Source organism: Ranitomeya variabilis, chromosome 5 (genome assembly GCF_051348905.1).
Source record: "Ranitomeya variabilis isolate aRanVar5 chromosome 5, aRanVar5.hap1, whole genome shotgun sequence".
NCBI classification, from domain to species: Eukaryota; Metazoa; Chordata; class Amphibia; order Anura; family Dendrobatidae; genus Ranitomeya; species Ranitomeya variabilis.
The window spans coordinates 273018020-273040105 of NC_135236.1; the positions used below are offsets into that span (position 1 = coordinate 273018020).

At 44.1% G+C, this 22086-nt stretch overlaps 1 protein-coding gene across 2 annotated transcripts in view; it reads right to left on the reverse strand.

The window, feature by feature from the left end:
* NCAPH2 (non-SMC condensin II complex subunit H2) overlaps positions 1-22086 on the reverse strand; it is a 189557-nt gene that overhangs the window by 161803 nt on the left and 5668 nt on the right. The window lies entirely within an intron of this gene.

The window sequence follows — 22086 nt, forward strand, 5'->3', positions numbered from 1 at the left end:
CACCTTTGGGAGATACGCCGGGTCAGTTTTTAGGATGACCCCATCATCCAGGATTTGCGTGAAAGGGGGGTTGGCGGATAAGGCCTGGATATCACTGACCCTACGTGCGGAAGTGAGCGCGACTAGCAAGGAAGTTTTAAGGGATAAGATTTTGATTGAAGCATCCGCTAAGGGTTCAAAGGGAGGTTTAGATAATGCTGTAAGAACTAAATTTAAATCCCACTGAGGGGTAGATTTCACGGGTAGAGGCCTTGATCTACCGGCTGCTTTGATGAATCTAGATATCCATCGATTCCCTGCTAAATCATAGTTGAATAAAGCTCCTAGAGCCGCTACTTGGACTTTCAAGGTGCTTGTGGCCAGACCCAACTCTAACCTTAACCAGACTGTCAGTTTCTTCTATAGGAAAGCAACTACGGCCTCCAGAGGAAGATGAAGATGATGATTAGGATGATGAGGAGGAAGAATTAGATATGTCTGAATCCATATCTTCCCGTGAATCACCAGATTCAGGAGACGGAGATCTGTGCTTAGTCTTCCTTCGCTTTTTTCCTCCTTTGAGGGATTTAAAGGTCTCTTCTACCTGGACTTTAATCAGATTTTTAAGGTCTGCTGCGAACCCAGGGAGGCCTTCTGACACTGTCTGCTGAATACAAATACTGCAAAGTCTTTTGGAAGATCTTCTTTACATAAGGCACATATGTTATGTTTAGTTTTGCTTGCGCTTTTCTTCCCCCTATAGCAAAAGACACAAAGATAGGCCCTCACTATCACTAACTTTCACGAAGATCACTTACCACCTTATGGACCCATAAATACCGGTTGGGGACGATCCATGTTTGTTATCGCTTTATCCCTTGAGCCGGACGTTACGCTGGACTCTTTGCTGCGCAGTGATCCAGAACGCCCTTTCCCGGTAGAGTCCTGGTGTCCTTTCTGGGTTCGTTGCTTCTGCTGCTGCTGCTGTGGCGATGCCCTGGGCAGGGGAGATACTTGCTCCACATCGCTCACTGGTGAGCACTGGCTGGTCTCCATTTGGAAGCGTTTTGCCCCCAGACGTATCTTGCTAAAATAGCGGTGGAAGGCGCCATTTTTTTATTTTTTTTTCCTTTGCGCATGCGCAGTTCAACCTCGCGCCCGAAATCCCGCGCCTGCGCAGTTCGGCCTCGTGCCCGAAATCCCGCGCCTGCGCGGTTCCTCCAGAGGCCGCGCACAGGGCGAGGATCGCAGCGCGCGGAAGCCCCTGCCGCTTGAAATCTCGCTCTCGCGCGTGCGCAGACAGGGGCAAGATGGCACCGCGCACCACCGCATGCTGACTCCTCGGAACTCCCGGGAGCTGCAGCCCGCAGACTGACGCCAGGGAGCAAGACATCGGCTCCTATCCATAGAGGGACCCCCCCCCCTTGGACACGGCTGCTGCTGGTGAGTCTTACCTAGAGAGGTGGCTGCTGGTCCTGCCACCTCTCCGCGCACCCTAAAAGGCCTACTAGCCCCTAGCGGTGGCGCTTCGGGTCACCACATCTAGCCGAGGCAGGGGGGCCCCTGCTGCCTGGATCGGCTGATTGTGGGAATTCCAGGGCCAAAGAATCTTTTCCTCTGACGGAGGTGAATCTGTAGGTCTCCCATCAAGGACAGGAAACCAACTGATGCAGGAGAGAGGTACCGCCTTTTTATCTGTAGGTTTCCTGTCCTTGGTGGGCGGATCTGCTCTCTCCGTGGTGCCGTCGTGGGCATCAGAGAAAAAGGGTACGGCGTTACGAGGGGCACCTTATCGCGTTAGATCAGGGATGCGATTTACCTGGCATACTCCGTGAAAAATGAAAATCCTCTGGAGAGTATAAGGGAGCATTCAGCTCGAGCCATGGCATCTTCCTGGGCTAAGAGAGCAGACATTCCAATTGAATCTATATGTAAGGCTGCTACTTGGTTGACTCCGTCTACCTTCTATAATCACTACAGACTCAATCTTTCTTCATCTTCTTGTCAAGGTGAAAATATACTTTCTTATATACCTTTTGTACTTTTATATATCTTATACTGTGAAACAATAAGTTTTTCCTATCTGCTTGCGAATGTAACTGTATTAAAGATGGCCGCCAGTGTTCAGTTTCGGTTCAGTTTAGTATCCGAAGAGTTAACTTTCATTTCTTCAGAAATCGAAACTCAGGAATGAGAAGAAAAGGAGAATGCACCAGAAGACGTCCAGCGAATCAGGAGGAGATTGAGCACTGGACGTATGCTGCTGAAACCCCGCCTATTGCATTCCCTTTTAGTATTGTGTATTTTAGAATAAAGCCAGTTGTTGTGACCGTTGCAGACATGAGTAGATGCACGGGCATTCAATTGAGATTGAATCAGCACCTTGTCTGAGTCATTCTTACCCGGTACCAGATGCTCGGCTCATACTTTAATTTGGAATGACTGGTGAATGAGGGTATATTGTCGTTACGACCCCGACATTCTGACTTAGCCTTTGGCAGAGATGTACTCAGCATGGTGATCCCTCCCAGGTGATGGATCTTTAAAAGTCTCTCAAGTGGGTGCTGTCGTGGCGAAGGGTAAAAAGCCGGAGTACTTGACGGTAATGCTCTTTTAGTGAGTCCACTACAGCACCCACTCACTTGCCTCCCTAAGTTAGTTGTCAACGGTACATGTAATAAATTACAGATATCCGGCTAATTTAAAAAAAAATAAAAAAACGGATGCGTTGCAAATTGTGAAAAACTGATGCGACGGATCCGATTTGTCACCGGATCCGACTAGCTGATCTGGGGCGGGAGAGGGAGGGAGGGAGATCCGGAGCCATAAGCTTCCATTCTAGCAAACACCTGATGTCGCCGGATCCGTCGTCCGTTTTTTTGACGGACACAAAAAACATTACTATGTCCGTTTTCTCCGATCGCTGGAAACACCATTTTCGACGGATCCGGCGAAAAACGGATGAAACGTGAGGCCATCCGTCGCTAATACAAGTCTCAGAAAAAAAACGGATCCGGCAGCAACTTTTGCCGGATCTGTTTTTTCCAAAATTTGCCGGATTGTGCCTGACGGCAAATAAATGATGTGTGAAAGCAGCCTAAGTAATCCGGCTTTTTGTTTTCTATATTACCAGATCTATATTTTATTTTTATCTTTCTTTTTCGTCTAAATAAAAAATTTTTTACACCAAGTACTCGCAAACAAACAGCATAAAAAAAATGCCACGATCATCCCAATCATGGTATTCAGCGAAGGAGGCATACATTTTCCTTGCCTCTGACACTGATATTGAGGGACAGGATGCCACCTTCCTTTATTTTTCATCCTCCTCAAGTGATACTGAATCGCCATGCAGACCCCCGAGGAGAGAAACTGAACCAGCGCCCACCATTACTGACCTCATATGGACCTCAAATCCCAAAGATGAGTTATTGATTCCTGATTTTGTGCTGCAATCAGGAATCAAGTTTGACACCACCAGCCTCACAGAAATAGGCTTTTATCAAGTCTTTTTCTCTGTGGATTTTGTAAACCTCATAGTGGTCCAGACGAATTTGTACGCCCAGCAATTTTTTGCACAAAACCTCCCTTTATCTTTCTCTAACTCGACTCCTGTAGACAGTAGAAATGATGACATTTTGTGGCCTGGTCCTTCAGAGAGAGGACTCCAGGGCTTCGGCAATATTGGAGTGTTCATATATAACACTCCACTGTTCCGAATGGCTATGACCTGTAAACGATTTGAGGCCATCCACAAATTTTTGCATGACAATGATAATGCAGTGTCCTCCCCAAGATGACCCCAACTTAATCAGTCTTTTCAAAGTTCAGCCAGTCATTGAGCACTTCAGCAAAAAGTTTACTGAGATTTACATTCCCCAAAGAGACATCTGCGTATCTACGTTTGAAGGGGAGGCTCAAATTGATCAACTCCTCCCGCTGTACAGTGTCATGAGAAAAGCCAAGGTGTGGTACGAGAACCTGGCCGTGCACATCGTACAGATGGCAATGTATAACGATGTGCATGCCAGACCGGTACGTAATTTCGGTTTCAGGAGGTAGTGATCAAGGACCTAATATTTGGAAGTCAGGAAGGAGCAGGTCCCAATACTTCTGCAACTGAAGGTGCTCATATCGTACTAGAGCAATATTTCCCTGGTGAAGTCCCTCAAAGAACAAAGGAAGGTCGCAAAAGAGGTGCAGAGTCAGCTACAGAAGGGGGATACACAAGGACACCACTTATCAATGCAACACCTTCCCTGACAAACCTGACCCGCGTATGCAAATCCGACGTGCGCGCTACGCTACACGCGCGCAAACCCCACCCACGCTGCAGTACATACGTACGCAAACTTGACAAACACTGCAGTACATACGTACGCAAACTTGACAAACGAAATACTACATATGTACGCAAACCTGACACGCTACAGTACATACGTACGCAAACCTGACACGCTACAGTACATACGTACGCAAACCTGACACACGCTACACTACATGCGTATGCCACTACATTATAAAATTTCACATATCAGGAAACACTACATCAATTCCAAAACGGCGTCACTAGTGGGGGTGGGGGGAATCCGCTGTTTAGGCACATCAAGGTCTCTCCAAACGTGACACTGCGCCCGCAGACCATTCCATCAGTCTGCGTTCCAAAACGTCACTAGTTCCCTTCCGAGCCCAGTACAAAAACAGTAATTTTTGCCCACATACGGGGTATCAGTGTAATCAGGAGAAATTGCTCAACAATTTTTGGGTCCATTTTCTCCGGTTACCCTTGTGAAAATAAAAAATTTGAAGCTAAAAGAACATTTTAGTGGGGAAATTTTTTTTTTTATATTATTATTATACACTTTTATAGCGCCATTTATTCCATGGTGCTTTACATGTGAAAAAGGGGGCAAATATAGACAGATACATTAACCCCTTCCCGACATTTGACGTACTATCCCGTCGAGGTGGGGTGGGCCCGTATGACCGCCGACGGGATAGTACGTCATCACCGATCAGCGGCGCTCACGGGGGGAGCGCGGCCGATCGCGGCCGGGTGTCAGCTGCATATCGCAGCTGACATCCGGCACTATGTGCCAGGAGCGGTCATGGACCGCCCCCGGCACATTAACTCCCGGCACACCGCGATCAAACATGATCGCAGTGTACCGGCGGCATAGGGAAGCATCGCGCAGGGAGGGGGCTCCCTGCGGGCTTCCCTGAGACCCCCGGAGCAACGCGATGTGATCGCGTTGCTGCGAGAGTCTCCTACCTCCTTCCTGGCTGCAGGTCCCGGATCCAAGATGGCCGCGGCATCCGGGTCCTGCAGGGAAGGAGGTGGCTTACCGAGTGTCTGCTCAGAGCAGACACTTGGTAAGCCTGCAGCCCTGCACAGCAGATCGTCGATCTGGCAGAGTGCTGTGCACACTGCCAGATCAATGATCTGTGATGTCCCCCCCGGGACAATAATAAAAAAAATATATATATTATTCCCATAAATACATTTCTTTATCTAAATAAAAAAAACAAAACAATAAAAGTACACATATTTAGTATCGCCGCGTCCGTAACGACCCAACCTATAAAACTGCCCCACTAGTTAACCCCTTCAGTAAACACCGTAAGAAAAAAGAAAAAAAAACGAGGCAAAAAACAACGCTTTATTACCATACCGCCGAACAAAAAGTGGAATAACACGCGATCAAAAAGACTGATATAAATATCCATGGTACCGCTGAAAACATCATCTTGTCCCGCAAAAAACAAGCCGCCATACAGCATCATCAGCAAAAAAATAAAAAAGTTATAGTCCTGAGAATAAAGCGATACCAAAATAATTATTTTTTCTATAAAATAGTTTTTATCGTATAAAAGCGCCAAAACATAAAAAAATGATATAAATGAGATATCGCTGTAATCGTACTGACCCGACGAATAAAACTGCTTTATCAATTTTACCAAACGCGGAACGGTATAAACGCCTCTCCCAAAAGAAATTCATGAATAACTGGTTTTTGGTCATTCTGCCTCACAAAAATCGGAATAAAAAGCGATCAAAAACGGTCACGTGTCCGAAAATGTTACCAATAAAAACGTCAACTCGTCCCGCAAAAAACAAGACCTCACATGACTCTGTGGAGCAAAATGTGGAAAAATTATAGGTCTCAAAATGTGGAGACGCAAAAACTTTTTTGCTATAAAAAGCGTCGCTGGTTTCACACTTGCGTTTTTGTCTGCAGCGTTTTTTGCACAAAAAAACGCATGCGTTTTTTTCCCTATATTTAACATTGAAAACGCATGCGGTTTTTTTGTACGCGTTTGGTCGCGTTTTCAAACGCATGCGGTTTTTTTCTGCATGCGTTCATTTTCAGAAATACAACCTGCAGTATTTTCTTGCGTTTTTAAGCACATGCGTTTGTTTGCGTTAAAAACGCATGCATTTTTATCGAAAAAAAACAGAACACACACTGAAAAGCCACCCACCACCATCAAGGTGATAAAGGGATCCAAACCCTAACCCTAACTCTACCCCTAACCGTTTAATGAACATTTTCTGACAGTCATAGTGCCACGTATTTCAGTGCCACGTATTTCAGTGCCACGTATTTCAGTGCCACGTATTTCAGTGCCACGTATTTCAGTGCCACGTATTTCAGTGCCACGTATTTCAGTGCCACGTATTTCAGTGCCACGTATTTCAGTGCCACGTATTTCAGTGCCACGTATTTCAGTGCCACGTATTTCAGTGCCACGTATTTCAGTGCCACGTATTTCAGTGCCACGTATTTCAGTGCCACGTATTTCAGTGCCACGTATCACGTATTTCAGTGCCACGTATCACGTATTTCAGTGCCACGTATCACGTATTTCAGTGCCACGTATCACGTATTTCAGTGCCACGTATTTCAGTTGCACGTATTTCAGTGCCACGTATCACGTATTTCAGTGCCACGTATTTCAGTGCCACGTATTTCAGTGCCACGTATTTAAGTGCCACGTATTTCAGTGCCACGTATTTCAGTGCCACGTATTTCAGTGCCACGTATTTCAGTGCCACGTATTTCAGTGCCACGTATTTCAGTGCCACGTATTTCAGTACCACGTATTTCAGTTGCACGTATTTCAGTGCCACGTATCACATATTTCAGTGCCACGTATTTCAGTGCCACGTATTTCAGTGCCACGTATTTCAGTGCCACGTATTTCAGTGCCACGTATTTCAGTGCCACGTATTTCAGTGCCACGTATTTCAGTCCCACGTATTTCAGTGCCACGTATTTCAGTGCCACGTATTTCAGTGCCACGTATTTCAGTGCCACGTATTTCAGTGCCACGTATTTCAGTGCCACGTATCACGTATTTCAGTGCCACGTGTTTCAGTGCCACGTATTTAAGTGCCACGTATCACGTATTTCAGTGCCCCGTATTTCAGTGCCCCGTATTTCAGTGCCCCGTATTTCAGTGCCCCGTATTTCAGTGCCCCGTATTTCAGTGCCCCGTATTTCAGTGCCCCGTATTTCAGTGCCCCGTATTTCAGTGCCCCGTATTTCAGTGCCCCGTATTTCAGTGCCACGTATTTCAGTGCCACGTATTTCAGTCACGTTTAGGGTTAGGGTAGGGTTAGGGCTAGGGTTGGAGGTAAAGTTAGGGTTGGGGCTAAAGTTAGGGTTGGGGCTAAAGTTAGGGTTAGGGTTTGGATTACATTTACGTTTGGATTAGGGTTGGGATTAGAATTATGGGTGTGTCAGGGCTAGGGGTGTGGTTAGGGTTACCGTTGGGATTAGGGTTAGGGGTGTGTTTGGGTTAGGGTTTCAGGTAGAATTGGGGAGTTTCCACTGTCCAGGCACATCAGGGGCTCTCCAAGTGCGACATGGCGTCCAATCTCAATTCCAGCCAATTCTGCGTTGAAAAAGTAAAACAGTGCTCCTTCCCTTCCGAGCTCTCCCGTGCGCCCAAAAAGGGGTTTACCCCAACATGTGTTATCAGCGTACTCGGGACAAATTGAACAACAACTTCTGGGGTCCAAGTTCTCTTGTTATCCTTAGGAAAATAAAAATTTGGGGGGCTAAAAATCATTTTTGTGGGAAAAAAAGATGTTTTATTTTCACGGCTCTGCGTTATAAACTGTAGTGAAACACTTGGGGGTTCAAAGTTCTCACAACACATCTAGATATCTTGGGAGGTCTAGTTTCCAATATGGGGTCACTTGTGGGGGGTTTGTACTGTTTGGGTACATCAGGGGCTCTGCAAATGCAACGTGACGCCTGCAGACCAATCCATTTAAGGCTGCATTCCAAATGGCGCTCCTTCCCTTCCGAGCTCTGTCATGCGCCCAAACAGTGGTTCCCCCCCACATATGGGGTATCAGCGTACTCAGGACAAATTGGAAAACAAATTTTGGGGTCCAATTTATTCTGTTACCCTTGTAAAAATACAAAGCTGGGGGCTAAAAAATCATTTTTGAGAAAAAAAATAAAAATTATTTTCACGGCTCTGCGTTATAATCTGTAGTGAAACACTTGGGGGTTCAAAGCTCTCAAAACACATCTAGATAAGTTCCTTAGGGGGTCTACTTTCCAAAATGGTGTCACTTGTAGGGAATTTCAATGTTTAGGCACATCAGGGGCTCTCCAAACGCAACATGGCGTCCCATCTCAATTCCAGTCAATTTTGCATTGAAAAGTCAAATGGCGCTCCTTCCCTTCCAAGCTCTGCCATGCGCCCAAATAATGGTTTACACCCACATATGGGGTATCATCGTACTCAGGACAAATTGCACAACATTTTTTGGGGTCCAATTTCTTCTCTTACCCTTGGGAAAATAAAAAATTGGGGGCGAAAAGATCATTTTTGTGAAAAAATATGATTTTTTATTTTTACGGCTCTGCATTATAAACTTCTGTGAAGCACTTGGTGGGTCAAAGTGCTCACCACACATCTAGGTAAGTTCCTTAGGGGGTCTACTTTCCAAAATGGTGTCACTTGTAGGGGGTTTCAGTGTTTAGGCACATCAGGGGCTCTCCAAACGCAACATGGCGTCCCATCTCAATTCCAGTCAATTTTGCATTGAAAAGTCAAATGGCGCTCCTTTCCTTCCGAGCTCTGCCATACGCCCAAACAGTGGTTTACCCCCACATATGGGGTATCAGCGTACTCAGGACAAATTGTACAACAACTTTGGGGGTCCATTTTCTCCTGTTACCCTTGGTAAAATAAAACAAATTGGAGCTGAAATAAATTTTGTGTGAAAAAAAGTTAAATGTTCATTTTTATTTAAACATTCCAAAAATTCCTGTGAAACACCTGAAGGGTTAATAAACTTCTTGAATGTGGTTTTGAGCACCTTGAGGGGTGCAGTTTTTAGAATGGTGTCACACTTGAGTATTTTCTATCATATAGACCCCTCAAAATGACTTCAAATGAGATGTGGTCCCTAAAAAAAAATGGTGTTGTAAAAATGAGAAATTGCTGGTCAACTTTTAACCCTTATAACTCCGTCACAAAAAAAAATTTTGGTTCCAAAATTGTACTGATGTAAAGTAGACATGTGGGAAATGTTACTTATTAAGTATTTTGCGGGACATATGTCTGTGATTTAAGGGCATAAAAATTCAAAGTTGGAAAATTGCAAAATTTTCAAAATTTTCGCCAAATTTCCATTTTTTTCACAAATAAACGCAAGTTATATCGAATAAATTTTACCACTAACATAAAGTACAATATGTCACGAGAAAACAATGTCAGAATCGCCAAGATCCGTCAAAGCGTTCCAGAGTTATAGCCTCATAAAGGGACAGTGGTCAGAATTGTAAAAATTGGCCCGGTCATTAACGTGCAAACCACCCTTGGGGGTGAAGGGGTTAAACATGAGCAAAAAACAAGACACAGGTCCATAAGGAGGGAGGACCCTGCCCGTGAGGGCTTACAGTCTGCAGCGGATGGGAGAGGATACACTACGAGAGGGTAGAGCTGGTTGTGCGGCGGTTCAGTAGTTTGAGGATCACTGCAGGCTTGTCGGAAGAGGTGAGTCTTCAGGTTCTTTTTGAAGGTTTCAATGGAAGGCGAGAGTCTGATGTGTTGGGGTAGAGAGTTTCTGAGTATGGGGGAAGCACGGGAAAAGTCTTGGATGCGGTTGTGGGAAGAAGAGATGAGAGGGGAGTAGAGAAGGAAATCTTGTGAGGATTGGAGGTTGCGTGTAGGTAAGTATCGGGAGACCATGTCACAGATGTATGGAGGAGACAGGTTGTGGATGGCTTTGTTTGTCATTGTAAGGGTTTTGAACTGGAGTCTCTGAGATATAGGAAGCCAGTGAAGGGCTTAGCATAGGAAAGAGGCTGGGGAATAGAAGGGAGACAGATGGATTAGGCAGGCAGCAGAGTGTAGGATGGATTTAAGTGGTGCCAGAATGCTAGAGGGGAGGCCAGAGAGTAGGAGGTTGCAGAAGTCAAGGTAGGAGATAAGGGCATGCACTAGTGTTTTCTTGGTGTCGCGGTCAAGGAATGCATGGATCTGGGAAATATTTTTGAGTTTCAGACAGCAGGAGGAGGCAAGGGCTTGGATATGTGACTTGAGAGAGAGTTATAGAGAAACGGGGGCGCACTATAATATCCTAGAGAAATAATCAAGGGGTGCAATACCTAGTCTATATATGAACATGTGAAACCGAAAAGAAAAAAGTAGACTAGTATAGTATGCACAACCACAATGGATCTAGAAAACATATATAAACACTTATTGCACCTCAAAAAATACACATAAAAACCATTTAAAACATAGTACATGAATAGTACCAAAAACCACACTCCAAAAGATACAGGAAAGAAATATATCTTGGTACCGTGTTAGCCAGTAGATAGAAAAATATTTAGAATTGAGAGTCCTCAGTGGTTGATACCTTTTAATGGCTAACTGAAAAGATGGTAACAAATTGCAAGCTTTCGAGACTACATACGAAGAGACGTATGAAGACGTATGATGAAGAGACGTATGTAGTCTCGAAAGCTTGCAATTTGTTACTATCTTTTCAGTTAGCCATTAAAAGGTATCAACCACTGAGGACTCTCAATTCTAAATATTTTTCTACTCCAAAAGATAGAAACTCCTCATGATGATGAGGTCATAACAACTGTAAATACTGTCCTGCATATACATCAAAAAACTATATGCACATCAATCCATGTATATAACAACAATAGCACTATGTATATACCCACTATCTCGGGTATGAAAAGCCAATAGCCCAGGAGGGTGATCCATGTGTATGGCCCCCTGAAATAAAGGTAACAATGAAGTACATCAACCCTATGGATACAACCTGTGCATGGATAGAATGGAACCTGAGATGTGCTGCAGAAAAATATGAGGCAGAAATCCAAATATCCAAAATAGCGAGTAAGTAAACTCCCTATAAATGAACAGGGAAAATGGGCAAAATAGCCCAGAAATAAAGAAGTGTGGTAGAAGCAGGCCCCACGCGTATCGCTGCCGCAGCAGCTTCGTCAGGGGAAGTGAGCTGGAGATGCATGTGGCCAGGTTAACTAGTCAAATCAATTAGGGTAAATTACATACCGCTGTGCACATGATAGCCTGGCTGGAAGAGCCAGAGGATACTGCGCCCTCGGAGGAACATGGAGACCCGGGTAAGTTCGGCGTACAATAACAGAGTGCACGTGCGCACACCGCGATTCCTAATAGGATCGCGTTGCGCATGCGCCGACTAAACAGACCAGAACAGCCAATGAGGATACAGGACCAATGATCCTGCTAGAACAAAAGAAAGGAGAAAGGCGAGATGGGGGAGGAGAGAGTGGGAGAAGCCGGTACCAGCAGAGAATGATACAAGAGGAAAATAGGAGAAAAAGGACATATGCCAGGTAACTGGCAGAGCGTGGGTCATGGTGCATGCCAACATGATGTAAGGGCATATGTAATTAAATAAATCCCCATAAGTAATAAAATAAATAAAGTACCTGGAGGAAAAGAAGTTTTAATACATGGTATATACAGATGATAATAATAATAATAATAATAATAATAATAATAATAATAATACCAATAACAAAAATAATAAAATCAGAAGATATAAGAATAAATATAAGTAATATAAGGCTCCAATGAATTAATATGCCCAAAAATAAGTAATACCATGTAATACACGCACAAATACATAAATGTGCCGGAAGCCAGTATACACATATTTCATTTAATTACTGATAGCACATATGTGAAATGTATCTCACATGTCATCATAACAAGACTAAGTGGGTATACACATACAAGAAATGTCCAAAGCCATGTAAGAATAGGGATCCATCATCCTGAAATTTTGCACAAGATTCATCCAGCTACAGGGGTCCGATGAAAACGACCCTATCCATATCTCTGATTGAGACACGATCTTCTTTTGACCGTCAAGGTCAGTCCCTTTGAATCCAATTCTCCCATTTACATCTACATCTTTTTTGTAGGAATCTTACGTTCTAGGTTATCTACAGGAAACCTGATCTTCTACAATCAATGCCCTCAGATGAACGTCAAACGTTCCAGGACTTACTTGAGTTGTTGGAAGAAAATGAGTCCGGATGGACAAGGAGAAGATTCCCTGGCAGATATAGATCTTTAAAAACTCCTTCCTTTTCGCTGGTTCCCGCCATCAAGATATTCTTCGATTTGGTCAGACGGGATATCCTATCCATGTCAACACAGGTAATTACACCATCTAACCTGAGTCGGGTGGAGAAAGGAGCATTGATGGATCTACAACATAATAAGGAATTCATCATTAAGGAAGCAGACAAAGGGGGCAACGTGGTTCTGTGGTCTGTGGAAGCTTATCTGATTGAGGCCAATAAACGACTTTCAAACTCAAGATGCTACCAGAGGTAACCATCTGACCCTACTGAAGTGTTTTTGACTAAATTTGATTCTATGCTTTGCAGAGCCCAGCGTTTTGGCATTATCTCACCTCAGGAGAAAAAAATACTTATGGGTGGAACATCCGATTACTGCAACATTTTACATGTTGCCAAAGATACATAAGGATGAAAGGAGGCCGCCTGGTAGACCAATTGTCTCCAGTATCGGTAGCATGTGAGAAGGCAAGTGAATATCTAGATTTCTTTTTTCAGCCATTGGCCACGGCTTTGCCTTCCTTTGTAAAGCTCAGCCGATTTTATTGACATTTGTGGTCAGATAGAGTTGCCAGTGGAGTTTCACTTAGTGACCTGTGACGTGGAGTCTTTGTATTCCAATATTGACCACAAAAATGGCCTTGATGCAGTGGCTTTCTTCCTAGACAAGAACATGCACACAGATCGGGGGCATGATTCCTTCCTTCTTGATTTGCTCAAATTCGTACTCCACCACAATTTCTTCCTATTTAATAGGACGTTCTATTTACAAACGGCAGGAGTGGCAATGGGGGCTAAATGCGCACCAACCTCTGCAAATATCTTTTTAGGTTGGTGGGAGGAGAAGTTTGTGTACCCATCCGAGACTTTTAAAAATCAAGTCCGAAACTGGCATCGATACATCGATGATGTATTTTTTGTATGGTTGGGCACAAAAGAGGACTGTAACAAATTCATTGATTAACTCAACTCTAACCCCCATAACATTTTTCTTACCCACTCTATTTCCAACAGTTCCATTACTTTCTTGGATCTCAAGATTTTTGTGAGGGGGAACCGGTTGGCAACTGACCTCTATCGGAAACCTACTGCAACTAATGCCCTTCTGGAATTCAACAGCTTTCATCCATGGCACACCAAGGTGGGCGTACCGAAGGGGCGGTTCTTGCGTGTTAGACGCAATTGCACTTTGGATCAGGACTTCTTGTCGCAAGCCCGGGATTTGACGGATCGTTTTAGACGGAGGAATTATCCTAAACGCCTCATCTCTACAGCGTTTCAGCGAGCAAAGCAGCAAGAACAGGCATCACTTCTGACTTCTATAGGATGAGCTCGAGAATCACAAATGAGATTCATTACAGACTATAACAGCAGCTGGGGACAGGTAAGACAGATCCTAACCAGACATTGGCAGATACTACAAACAGACACACAGACCACGGAAATTATCAGCAGTAGAAATGTATTAACAGCTAGAAGAGCCCCAAATCTGAGGCCGCTGTTAACCAGGAGTCACTTTGTTAGGCCCACAGTGAAGTTAAACAGGGGCATCATTCTTAAGGGATCATTCCCTTGTGGGGCTTGTAATATTTGCCACTTCATGGTACCCACCCAGAACTTGTTCGTTCACACCACCAATTCTAGTCATCACACCTTAAAAGCGTATGTGAATTGTAAAACCAGGAATGTGATTTACCCTCTTATATGTCCTTGTAACCTGGTTTACGTAGGACAGACCTCCCAGGAACTAAGAAAAAGAGCACAGAAGCATATATCAACTATACATCTGGCTTCTACTGACCAACAGAAAGGTAAAATGCTCACTCCGGTGGCGGTTCATTTCCTATCAGTACATGGGGGGTCCTCAACCAACCTCAAGATTGTGGGGTTGCAGAAAGTATTTTGTGGTGAGAGGGGTGGTAATATTCGTAATTGTCTCTTGCGGACAGAGTCCAGATGGATTTTCGCACTTCAGGCGGTCACACCAAAGGGACTTAATGAAGAGCTTCTCTTCACGGGATTTTTGGGGTAGTCTGGCTCTATGGCCCGGATTCCCAGTGGATCTGACATATAATGAATTCAGTAACCCTTTACCCACTTCCCTGCTTATAGGGTTTTATGCTTATGGTTTTCCCTTTTTCTATTTTCGCAACTTACAGTGCCAGTTTAATATTTTTCCATGGGATGTAAAGAAAGGGTGAAGTATCCGATCGGGGGTGGATGGAGGTGGCTACTGAAGAGGATGGAAAATTAAAAACTAAAATTTGAATAAATGGATTCAAAGGGACTCACCTTGACGGTCAAAAGAAGATCGCGTCTCAATCAGAGATATGGATAGGGTCGTTTTCATCGGACCCCTGTAGCTGGATGAATCTTGTGCAAAATTTCTGGATGATGGATCCCTATTCTTACATGGCTTTGGACATTTCTTGTATGTGTATACCCACTTAGTCTTGTTATGATGACATGTGGGATACATTTCACATATGTGCTATCAGTAATTAAATGAAATATGTGTATACTGGCTTCCGGCACATTTATGTATTTGTGCGTGTATTACATGGCATTACTTATTTTGGGGCATATTAATGCATTGGAGCCTTATATTACTTATATTTAGTCTTATATCTTCTGATTTTGTTATTGGTAATATTATTATCTGTATATACCATGTATTAATACTTTTCCTCCAGGAACTTTATTTATTTTATTACTTATGGGGATTTATTTCATTACATATGCCCTTACATCATGTTGGCATGCACCATGACCCACGCTCTGCCAGTTACCTGGCATATGTCCTTTTTCTCCTATTTTCCTCTTGTATCATTCTCTGCTGGTACCGGCTTCTCCCACTCTCTCCTCCCCCATCTCGCCTTTCTCCTTTCTTTTGGTCTAGCAGGATCATTGGTCCTGTATCCTCATCGGCTGTTCTGGTCTGTTTAGTCGGCGCATGCGCAACGCGATCCTATTAGGAATCGCGGTGTGCGCACGTGCACTGTTATTGTACGCCGAACTTACCCGGGTCTCCATGTTCCTCCGAGGGCGCAATATCCTCTGACTCTTCCAGCCAGGCTATCATGTGCACAGCGGTATGTAATTTACCCTAATTGATTTGACAAGTTAACCTGGCCACATGCATCTCCAGCTCACTTCCCCTGACGAAGCTGCTGCGGCAGCGATACGCGTGGGGCCTGCTTCTACCACACTCCTTTAGTTCTGGGCTATTTTGCCCATTTTCCCTGTTCATTTATAGGGAGTTTACTTACTCGCCATTTTGGATATTTGGATTTCTGCCTCATATTTTTCTGCAGCACATCTCAGGTTCCATTCTATCCATGCACAGGTTGTATCCATAGGGGTCGATGTACTTCATTGTTACCTTTATTTTAGGGGGCCATACACATGGATCACCCTCCTGGGCTATTGGCTTTTCATTCCCGAGATAGTGGGTATATACATAGTGCTATTGTTGTTATATACATGGATTGATGTGCATATAGTTTTTTGATGTATATGCAGGACAGTATTTACAGGTGTTATGACCTCATCATCATGAGGAGTTTCTATCTTTTGGACTGTGGTTTTTGGTACTATTCATGTTCTATGTTTTAACCCCTTCCCGACCCATGACGCCTATGTGGCGTCATGGAATGATCGCATCCCTGCAGATCGGGTGAAAGGGTTAACTCCTATTTTACCCGATCTGCAGGGAGAGGGGGAGTTGTACTTCAGCCTAGGGGGGGTGGCTTTGCCCCCACGTGGCTACGATCGCTCTGATTGGCTGTTGAAAGTGCAACAGCCAATCAGAGCAATTTGCAATATTTCACCTATGAAAATGGTGAAATATTGCAATCCAGCCATGGCCGATGCTGCAATAGCATCTGCCATGGCTGGAAATCATGTTCTGGCCCCCCCCCCACCGCCCCCGATCTCCTCCCCAGTCCTCCGTTCTGTCCGGTACCCCCCTCCGTCCCCCTGTTCGCTCCCCCGTGCTCCTGTCCGCTCCCCCGTGCTCCTGTCCGCTCCCCCCATCCTCCGATCCCCCCCCCCCCCCGTGCTCCGATCCACCCCCCCCCACCCCCTCATACTTACCGAGCCTCCCGAAGTCGGTCCGTCTTCTCCCTGGGCGCCGCCATCTTCCAAGATGGCGGGCGCATGCTCAGTGCGCCCGCCGAATCTGCCGGCTGGCAGATTCGTTACAAGTACATTTTGATCGCTGTGGTAGGTTCTATCACAGCGATCAAAATAAAAAAAATAAATAAACCCCCCCCCTTTATCACCCCCATAGGTAGGGACAATAATAAAATAAAGAAAATATTTTTTTTTCTTTTTCCACTAGGGTTAGGGTTAGAACTAGGGTTAGAACTAGGGGTAGGGTTAGGGTTAGGGGTAGGGTTAGGGTTATGGCATGTGCACACAGTGCGGATTTGGCTGCGGATCCGCAGCGGATTGGCCGCGGTTCCGCAGCGGATTGGCCGCTGCGAATTCGTAGCAGTTTTACATCAGGTTTACAGTACCATGTACACCTATGGAAAACCAAATCCGCTGTGCCCATGGTGCGGAAAATTCCGTGCAGAAACGCTGCGTTGTATTTTCCGCAGCATGTCAATTCTTTGTGCAGATTCCGCAGCGTTTTACACCTGTTCCTCAATAGGAATCCGCAGGTGAAATCCGCACAAAAAAAACACTGGAAATCTGCTGTAAATCCGCAGGTAAAACGCAGTGCCTTTTACCTGCAGATTTTTCAAAAATCGTGCGGAAAAATCTCACACGAATCCGCAACGTGGGCACATAGCCTTAGGGTTAGGGTTGGAATTAGGGCTAGGGTTAGAAATAGGGTTAAGATTAGGCTTGTGGTTAGGGTTACGGATAGGGTTAGGGGTGTGTTGGGGTTACAGTTGTGGTTAGGGTTGGGATTAGGGTTAGGATTAGGATTGGAATTAGGGTTACGGGTGTGTTGGGGTTAGGGTTGTGGTTAGGGGTGTGTTGGGGTTAGGGTTGTGATTAGGGTTATGGCTACAGTTGGGATTAGGATTAGGGGTGTGTTGGGGTTAGTGTTGAAGTTAGAATTGAAGGGTTTCCACTGTTTAGGCACATCAGGGGTCTCCAAACGCAACATGGCGCCACCATTGATTCCAGCCAATCTTGCGTTCTTGCGTTCAAAAAGTCAAATGGTGCTCCCTCCCTTCCAAGCCCCGACGTGCGCCCAAACAGTGGTTTACCCCCACATTTGGGGTACCGGCGTACTCAGGACAAACTGGGCAACAACTGTTGGGGTCCAATTTCTCCTGATACCCTTGCAAAAATAAAAAATTACTTGCTAAAACATAATTATTGAGGAAAGAACAATTATTTTTTATTTTCACGGCTCTGCGTTATAAACTTCTGTGAAGCACTTGGGGGTTGAACGTGCTCACCACACATCTAGATAAGTTCCTTGGGGGGTCTAGTTTCCAAAATGGGGTCACTTGTGGGGTGTTTCTACTGTTTAGGCACATCAGGGGCTCTGCAAATGCAATGTGACGCCCGCAGACCATTCCATCAAAGTCTGCATTTCAAATGGCACGCCTCCCCTTCCGAGCCTTGCCGTGCGCCCAAACAGTGATTTACCCCCACATATGAGGTATCAGCGTACTCAGAACAAATTGGACAACAACGTTCGTGGTCCAGTTTCTCCTTTTACCCTTGGGAAAATAAAAAAAATTTCGCTAAAAGATCATTTTTGTGACTAAAAAGTTAAATGTTCATTTTTTACTTCCATGTTGCTTCTGCTGCTGTGAAACACCTGAAGGGTTAATGAACTTCTTGAATGTGGTTTTGAGCACCTTGAGGGGTGCAGTTTTTAGAATGGTGTCACTTTGGGGTATTTTCAGCCATATAGAACCCTCAAACTGACTTCAAATGTGAGGTGGTCCCTAAAAAAAATGGTTTTGTAAATTTTGTTGTAAAAATGAGAAATCAGTGGTCAAATTTTAACCCTTATAACTTCCTAGCAAAAAAAAAAAATTTGTTTCCAAAATTGTGCTGATGTAAAGTAGACATGTGGGAAATGTTATTTATTAACTATTTTGTGTCACATAACTCTCTAGTTTAACAGAATAAAAATTAAAAATGTGAAAATTGCGAAATTTTCAAAATTTTTGCCAAATTTCCATTTTTTTCACAAATAAACTCAGAAATTATCGACCTAAATTTACCACTAACATGAAGCCCAATATGTCACGAAAAAACAATCTCAGAATCGCTAGGATCCGTTGAAGCGTTCCTGAGTTATTACCTCATAAAGGGACACTGGTCAGAATTGCAAAAAACGGCAAGGTCATGAAGGGGTTAAATGTTTTTGTGTGTATTTTTTGAGGTGCAATAAACGTGTTCATATATTTTCTATATCAATTGTGGTTGTGCATACTATACTAGTCTACTTTTTTCTTTTCGGTTTCACTTGAAAGAGAGGGCAGAATCGAGGATCACCCAGAGGCACCGGGCGTGTGGGACTGGGGAAAGTGAGCAGCCATTGACATTGATGGATAGGTCTGGTGGAGGGGTAAAGTAAGATGGAGGAAAGATGATGAATTCTGTTCTGTCCATGTTCAGTTTTAGAAAGTGAGCAGAAAAGAAGGTCGAGATAGACAAGACAGTGTGGTATTTTGCTAAGTAAGGAGGTGAGGTCAGGTCCGGATAGGTAGATCTGCGCGTCATCGGTGTAGAGATGATACTGCATACCGTGGGATTCTATGAGCTGTCCTATGCCAAAGGTGTAGATGGAGAAGAGCAGGGGTCCTAGAACAGAGCCTTGAGGAACACCGACAGACAAGGGGGCGAGGTGAGGAGGTGGTATGGGGGAGGGACACACTGAATGTTCAGTCTGTCAAATGACGAGATCCAGGATAGGGCCAAGTCTGTGATGATTAACTAGTACCACCAATCAGTTCCAAAGTGCAATATAGCAAGTTAGGACTGTAGTTAAATAATAAAAAATAACTTTTAATTGTACCTATTAAAAGAGCCCTCGGGCCCGACGAACAGACAAATACCAAAAGCATAACACACAATAGACAAATACTATCAGACGCTCCACCTGAGCGCTATAAGAATTCTATCAAGGTGAACAAGAAACACCTTTTCTCTTGGAAACTTATCACCATAAAAACTAATACCCTTAGGCCTTTTTTACTGCTACAGTCAGCATGCATTATTCAATCCAAGCAGATCCTATGAAAGCAGGTAAAGATTACTGCCTAGGTACAAAAAACAGGAACGATCTCACCCGAGATGCCAGTTCATTCCTTTACAGTGTGGAGTGGGATGGTCCAACAATATGCCCGTGCTTGTGAGGAAGGCGCTCTGCGTGCCTGCTCAAAGCCTCATTCATCTGGACTGCATCCGAACTCTAATCGCATCCTCCCTCATTAGAGATTCTCCCGACGCGTTTCTTGTGGCTCAGTCATCAGGGGAGAAGCCACTTTAAAAGACAAAGTGTGTGCTATCCATTGCACATCACACAGGATTGAGCCGAGTCACAATCAGTTGAATTATGTCAAAGGTTTGAAAGAAGGGGTTATCCAAAAAAGCTATTACAGGAAGCTAGGAATAGAATAAGTACCAATAGTGAAAGTCCGAAAGTTAATAATTCTATTGAGAAACGTTTTACATTTTGTTTTCAATTTAGCCCTATGGATACACATAGTTACATAGTTACATAGTTACATAGTTATTGAGGTTGAAGGAAGACTTTAAGTCCATCTAGTTCAACCCATAGCCTAACCTAACATGCCCTAACATGTTGATCCAGAGGAAGGCAAAAAAAACCCATGTGGCAAAGAGTAACTCCACCATGGGGAAAAAAATTCCTTCCCGACTCCACATACGGCAATCAGACTAGTTCCCTGGATCAACGCCTTATCAAGGAATCTAGTGTATATACCCTGTAATATTATACTTTTCCAGAAAGGTATCCAGTCCCCTCTTAAATTTAATTAATGAATCACTCATTACAACATCATACGGCAGAGAGTTCCATAGTCTCACTGCTCTTACAGTAAAGAATCCGCGTCTGTTATTATGCTTAAACCTTCTTTCCTCCAGACGTAGAGGATGCCCCCTTGTCCCTGTCTCAGGTCTATGATTAAAAAGATCATCAGAAAGGTCTTTGTACTGTCCCCTCATATATTTATACATTAAAATAAGATCACCCCTTAGTCTTCGTTTTTCCAAACTAAATAGCCCCAAGTGTAATAACCTATCTTGGTATTGCAGACCCCCAAGTCCTCTAATAACCTTGGTCGCTCTTCTCTGCACCCGCTCTAGTTCAGCTATGTCTTTCTTATACACCGGAGACCAGAACCGTGCACAGTATTCTAAGTGTGGTCGAACTAGTGACTTGTATAGAGGTAAAATTATGTTCTCCTCATGAGCATCAATGCCTCTTTTAATACATCCCATTATTTTATTTGCCTTTGTAGCAGCTGCCTGACACTGGCCACTGAATATGAGTCTGTCATCCACCCATACACCCAGGTCTTTTTCATTGATGGTTTTGCCCAGAGTTTTAGAATTAAGCACATAGTTATACATCTTATTACTTCTACCCAAGTGCATGACCTTACATTTATCCCCATTAAAGCTCATTTGCCATTTATCAGCCCAAGCTTCTAGTTTACATAAATCATCCTGTAATATAAAATTGTCCTCCCCTGTATTGATTACCCTACAGAGTTTAGTGTCATCTGCAAATATTGAAATTCTACTCTGAATGCCCCCTACAAGGTCATTAATAAATATGTTAAAAAGAAGAGGGCCCAATACTGACCCCTGTGGTACCCCACTGCTAACCGCGACCCAGTCCGAGTGTGCTCCATTAATAACCACCCTTTGTTTCCTATCCCTGAGCCAGCTCTCAACCCACTTACACATATTTTCCCCTATCCCCATTACTCTCATTTTATGTATCAACCTTTTGTGTGGCACCGTATCAAAAGCTTTGGAAAAGTCCATATACACTACGTCCACTGGGTTCCCTTGGTCCAGTCCGGAACTTACCTCTTCATAGAAGCTGATCAAATTAGTCTGACATGAGCGGTCCCTAGTAAACCCGTGCTGATACTGGGTCATGAGGTTATTCCTCTTCAGATACTCCAGTATAGCATCCCTTAGAATGCCCTCCAGGATTTTACCCACAGTAGAGGTTAAACTTACTGGCCTATAATTACCGAGTTCAGTTTTTGCCCCTTTTTTGAATATTGGCACCACATTTGCTATACGCCAGTCCTGTGGTACAGACCCTGTTATTATGGACTCTTTAAAGATTAAAAATAATGGTCTATCAATGACTGTACTTAGTTCCTGCAGTACTTGGGGGTGTATCCCATCCGGGCCCGGAGATTTGTCAATTTTAGTGATTTTTAGACGCCGCTGTACTTCCTGCTGGGTTAAGCAGGTGACATTTAATGGGGAATTTTTATCACTAGTCATATTG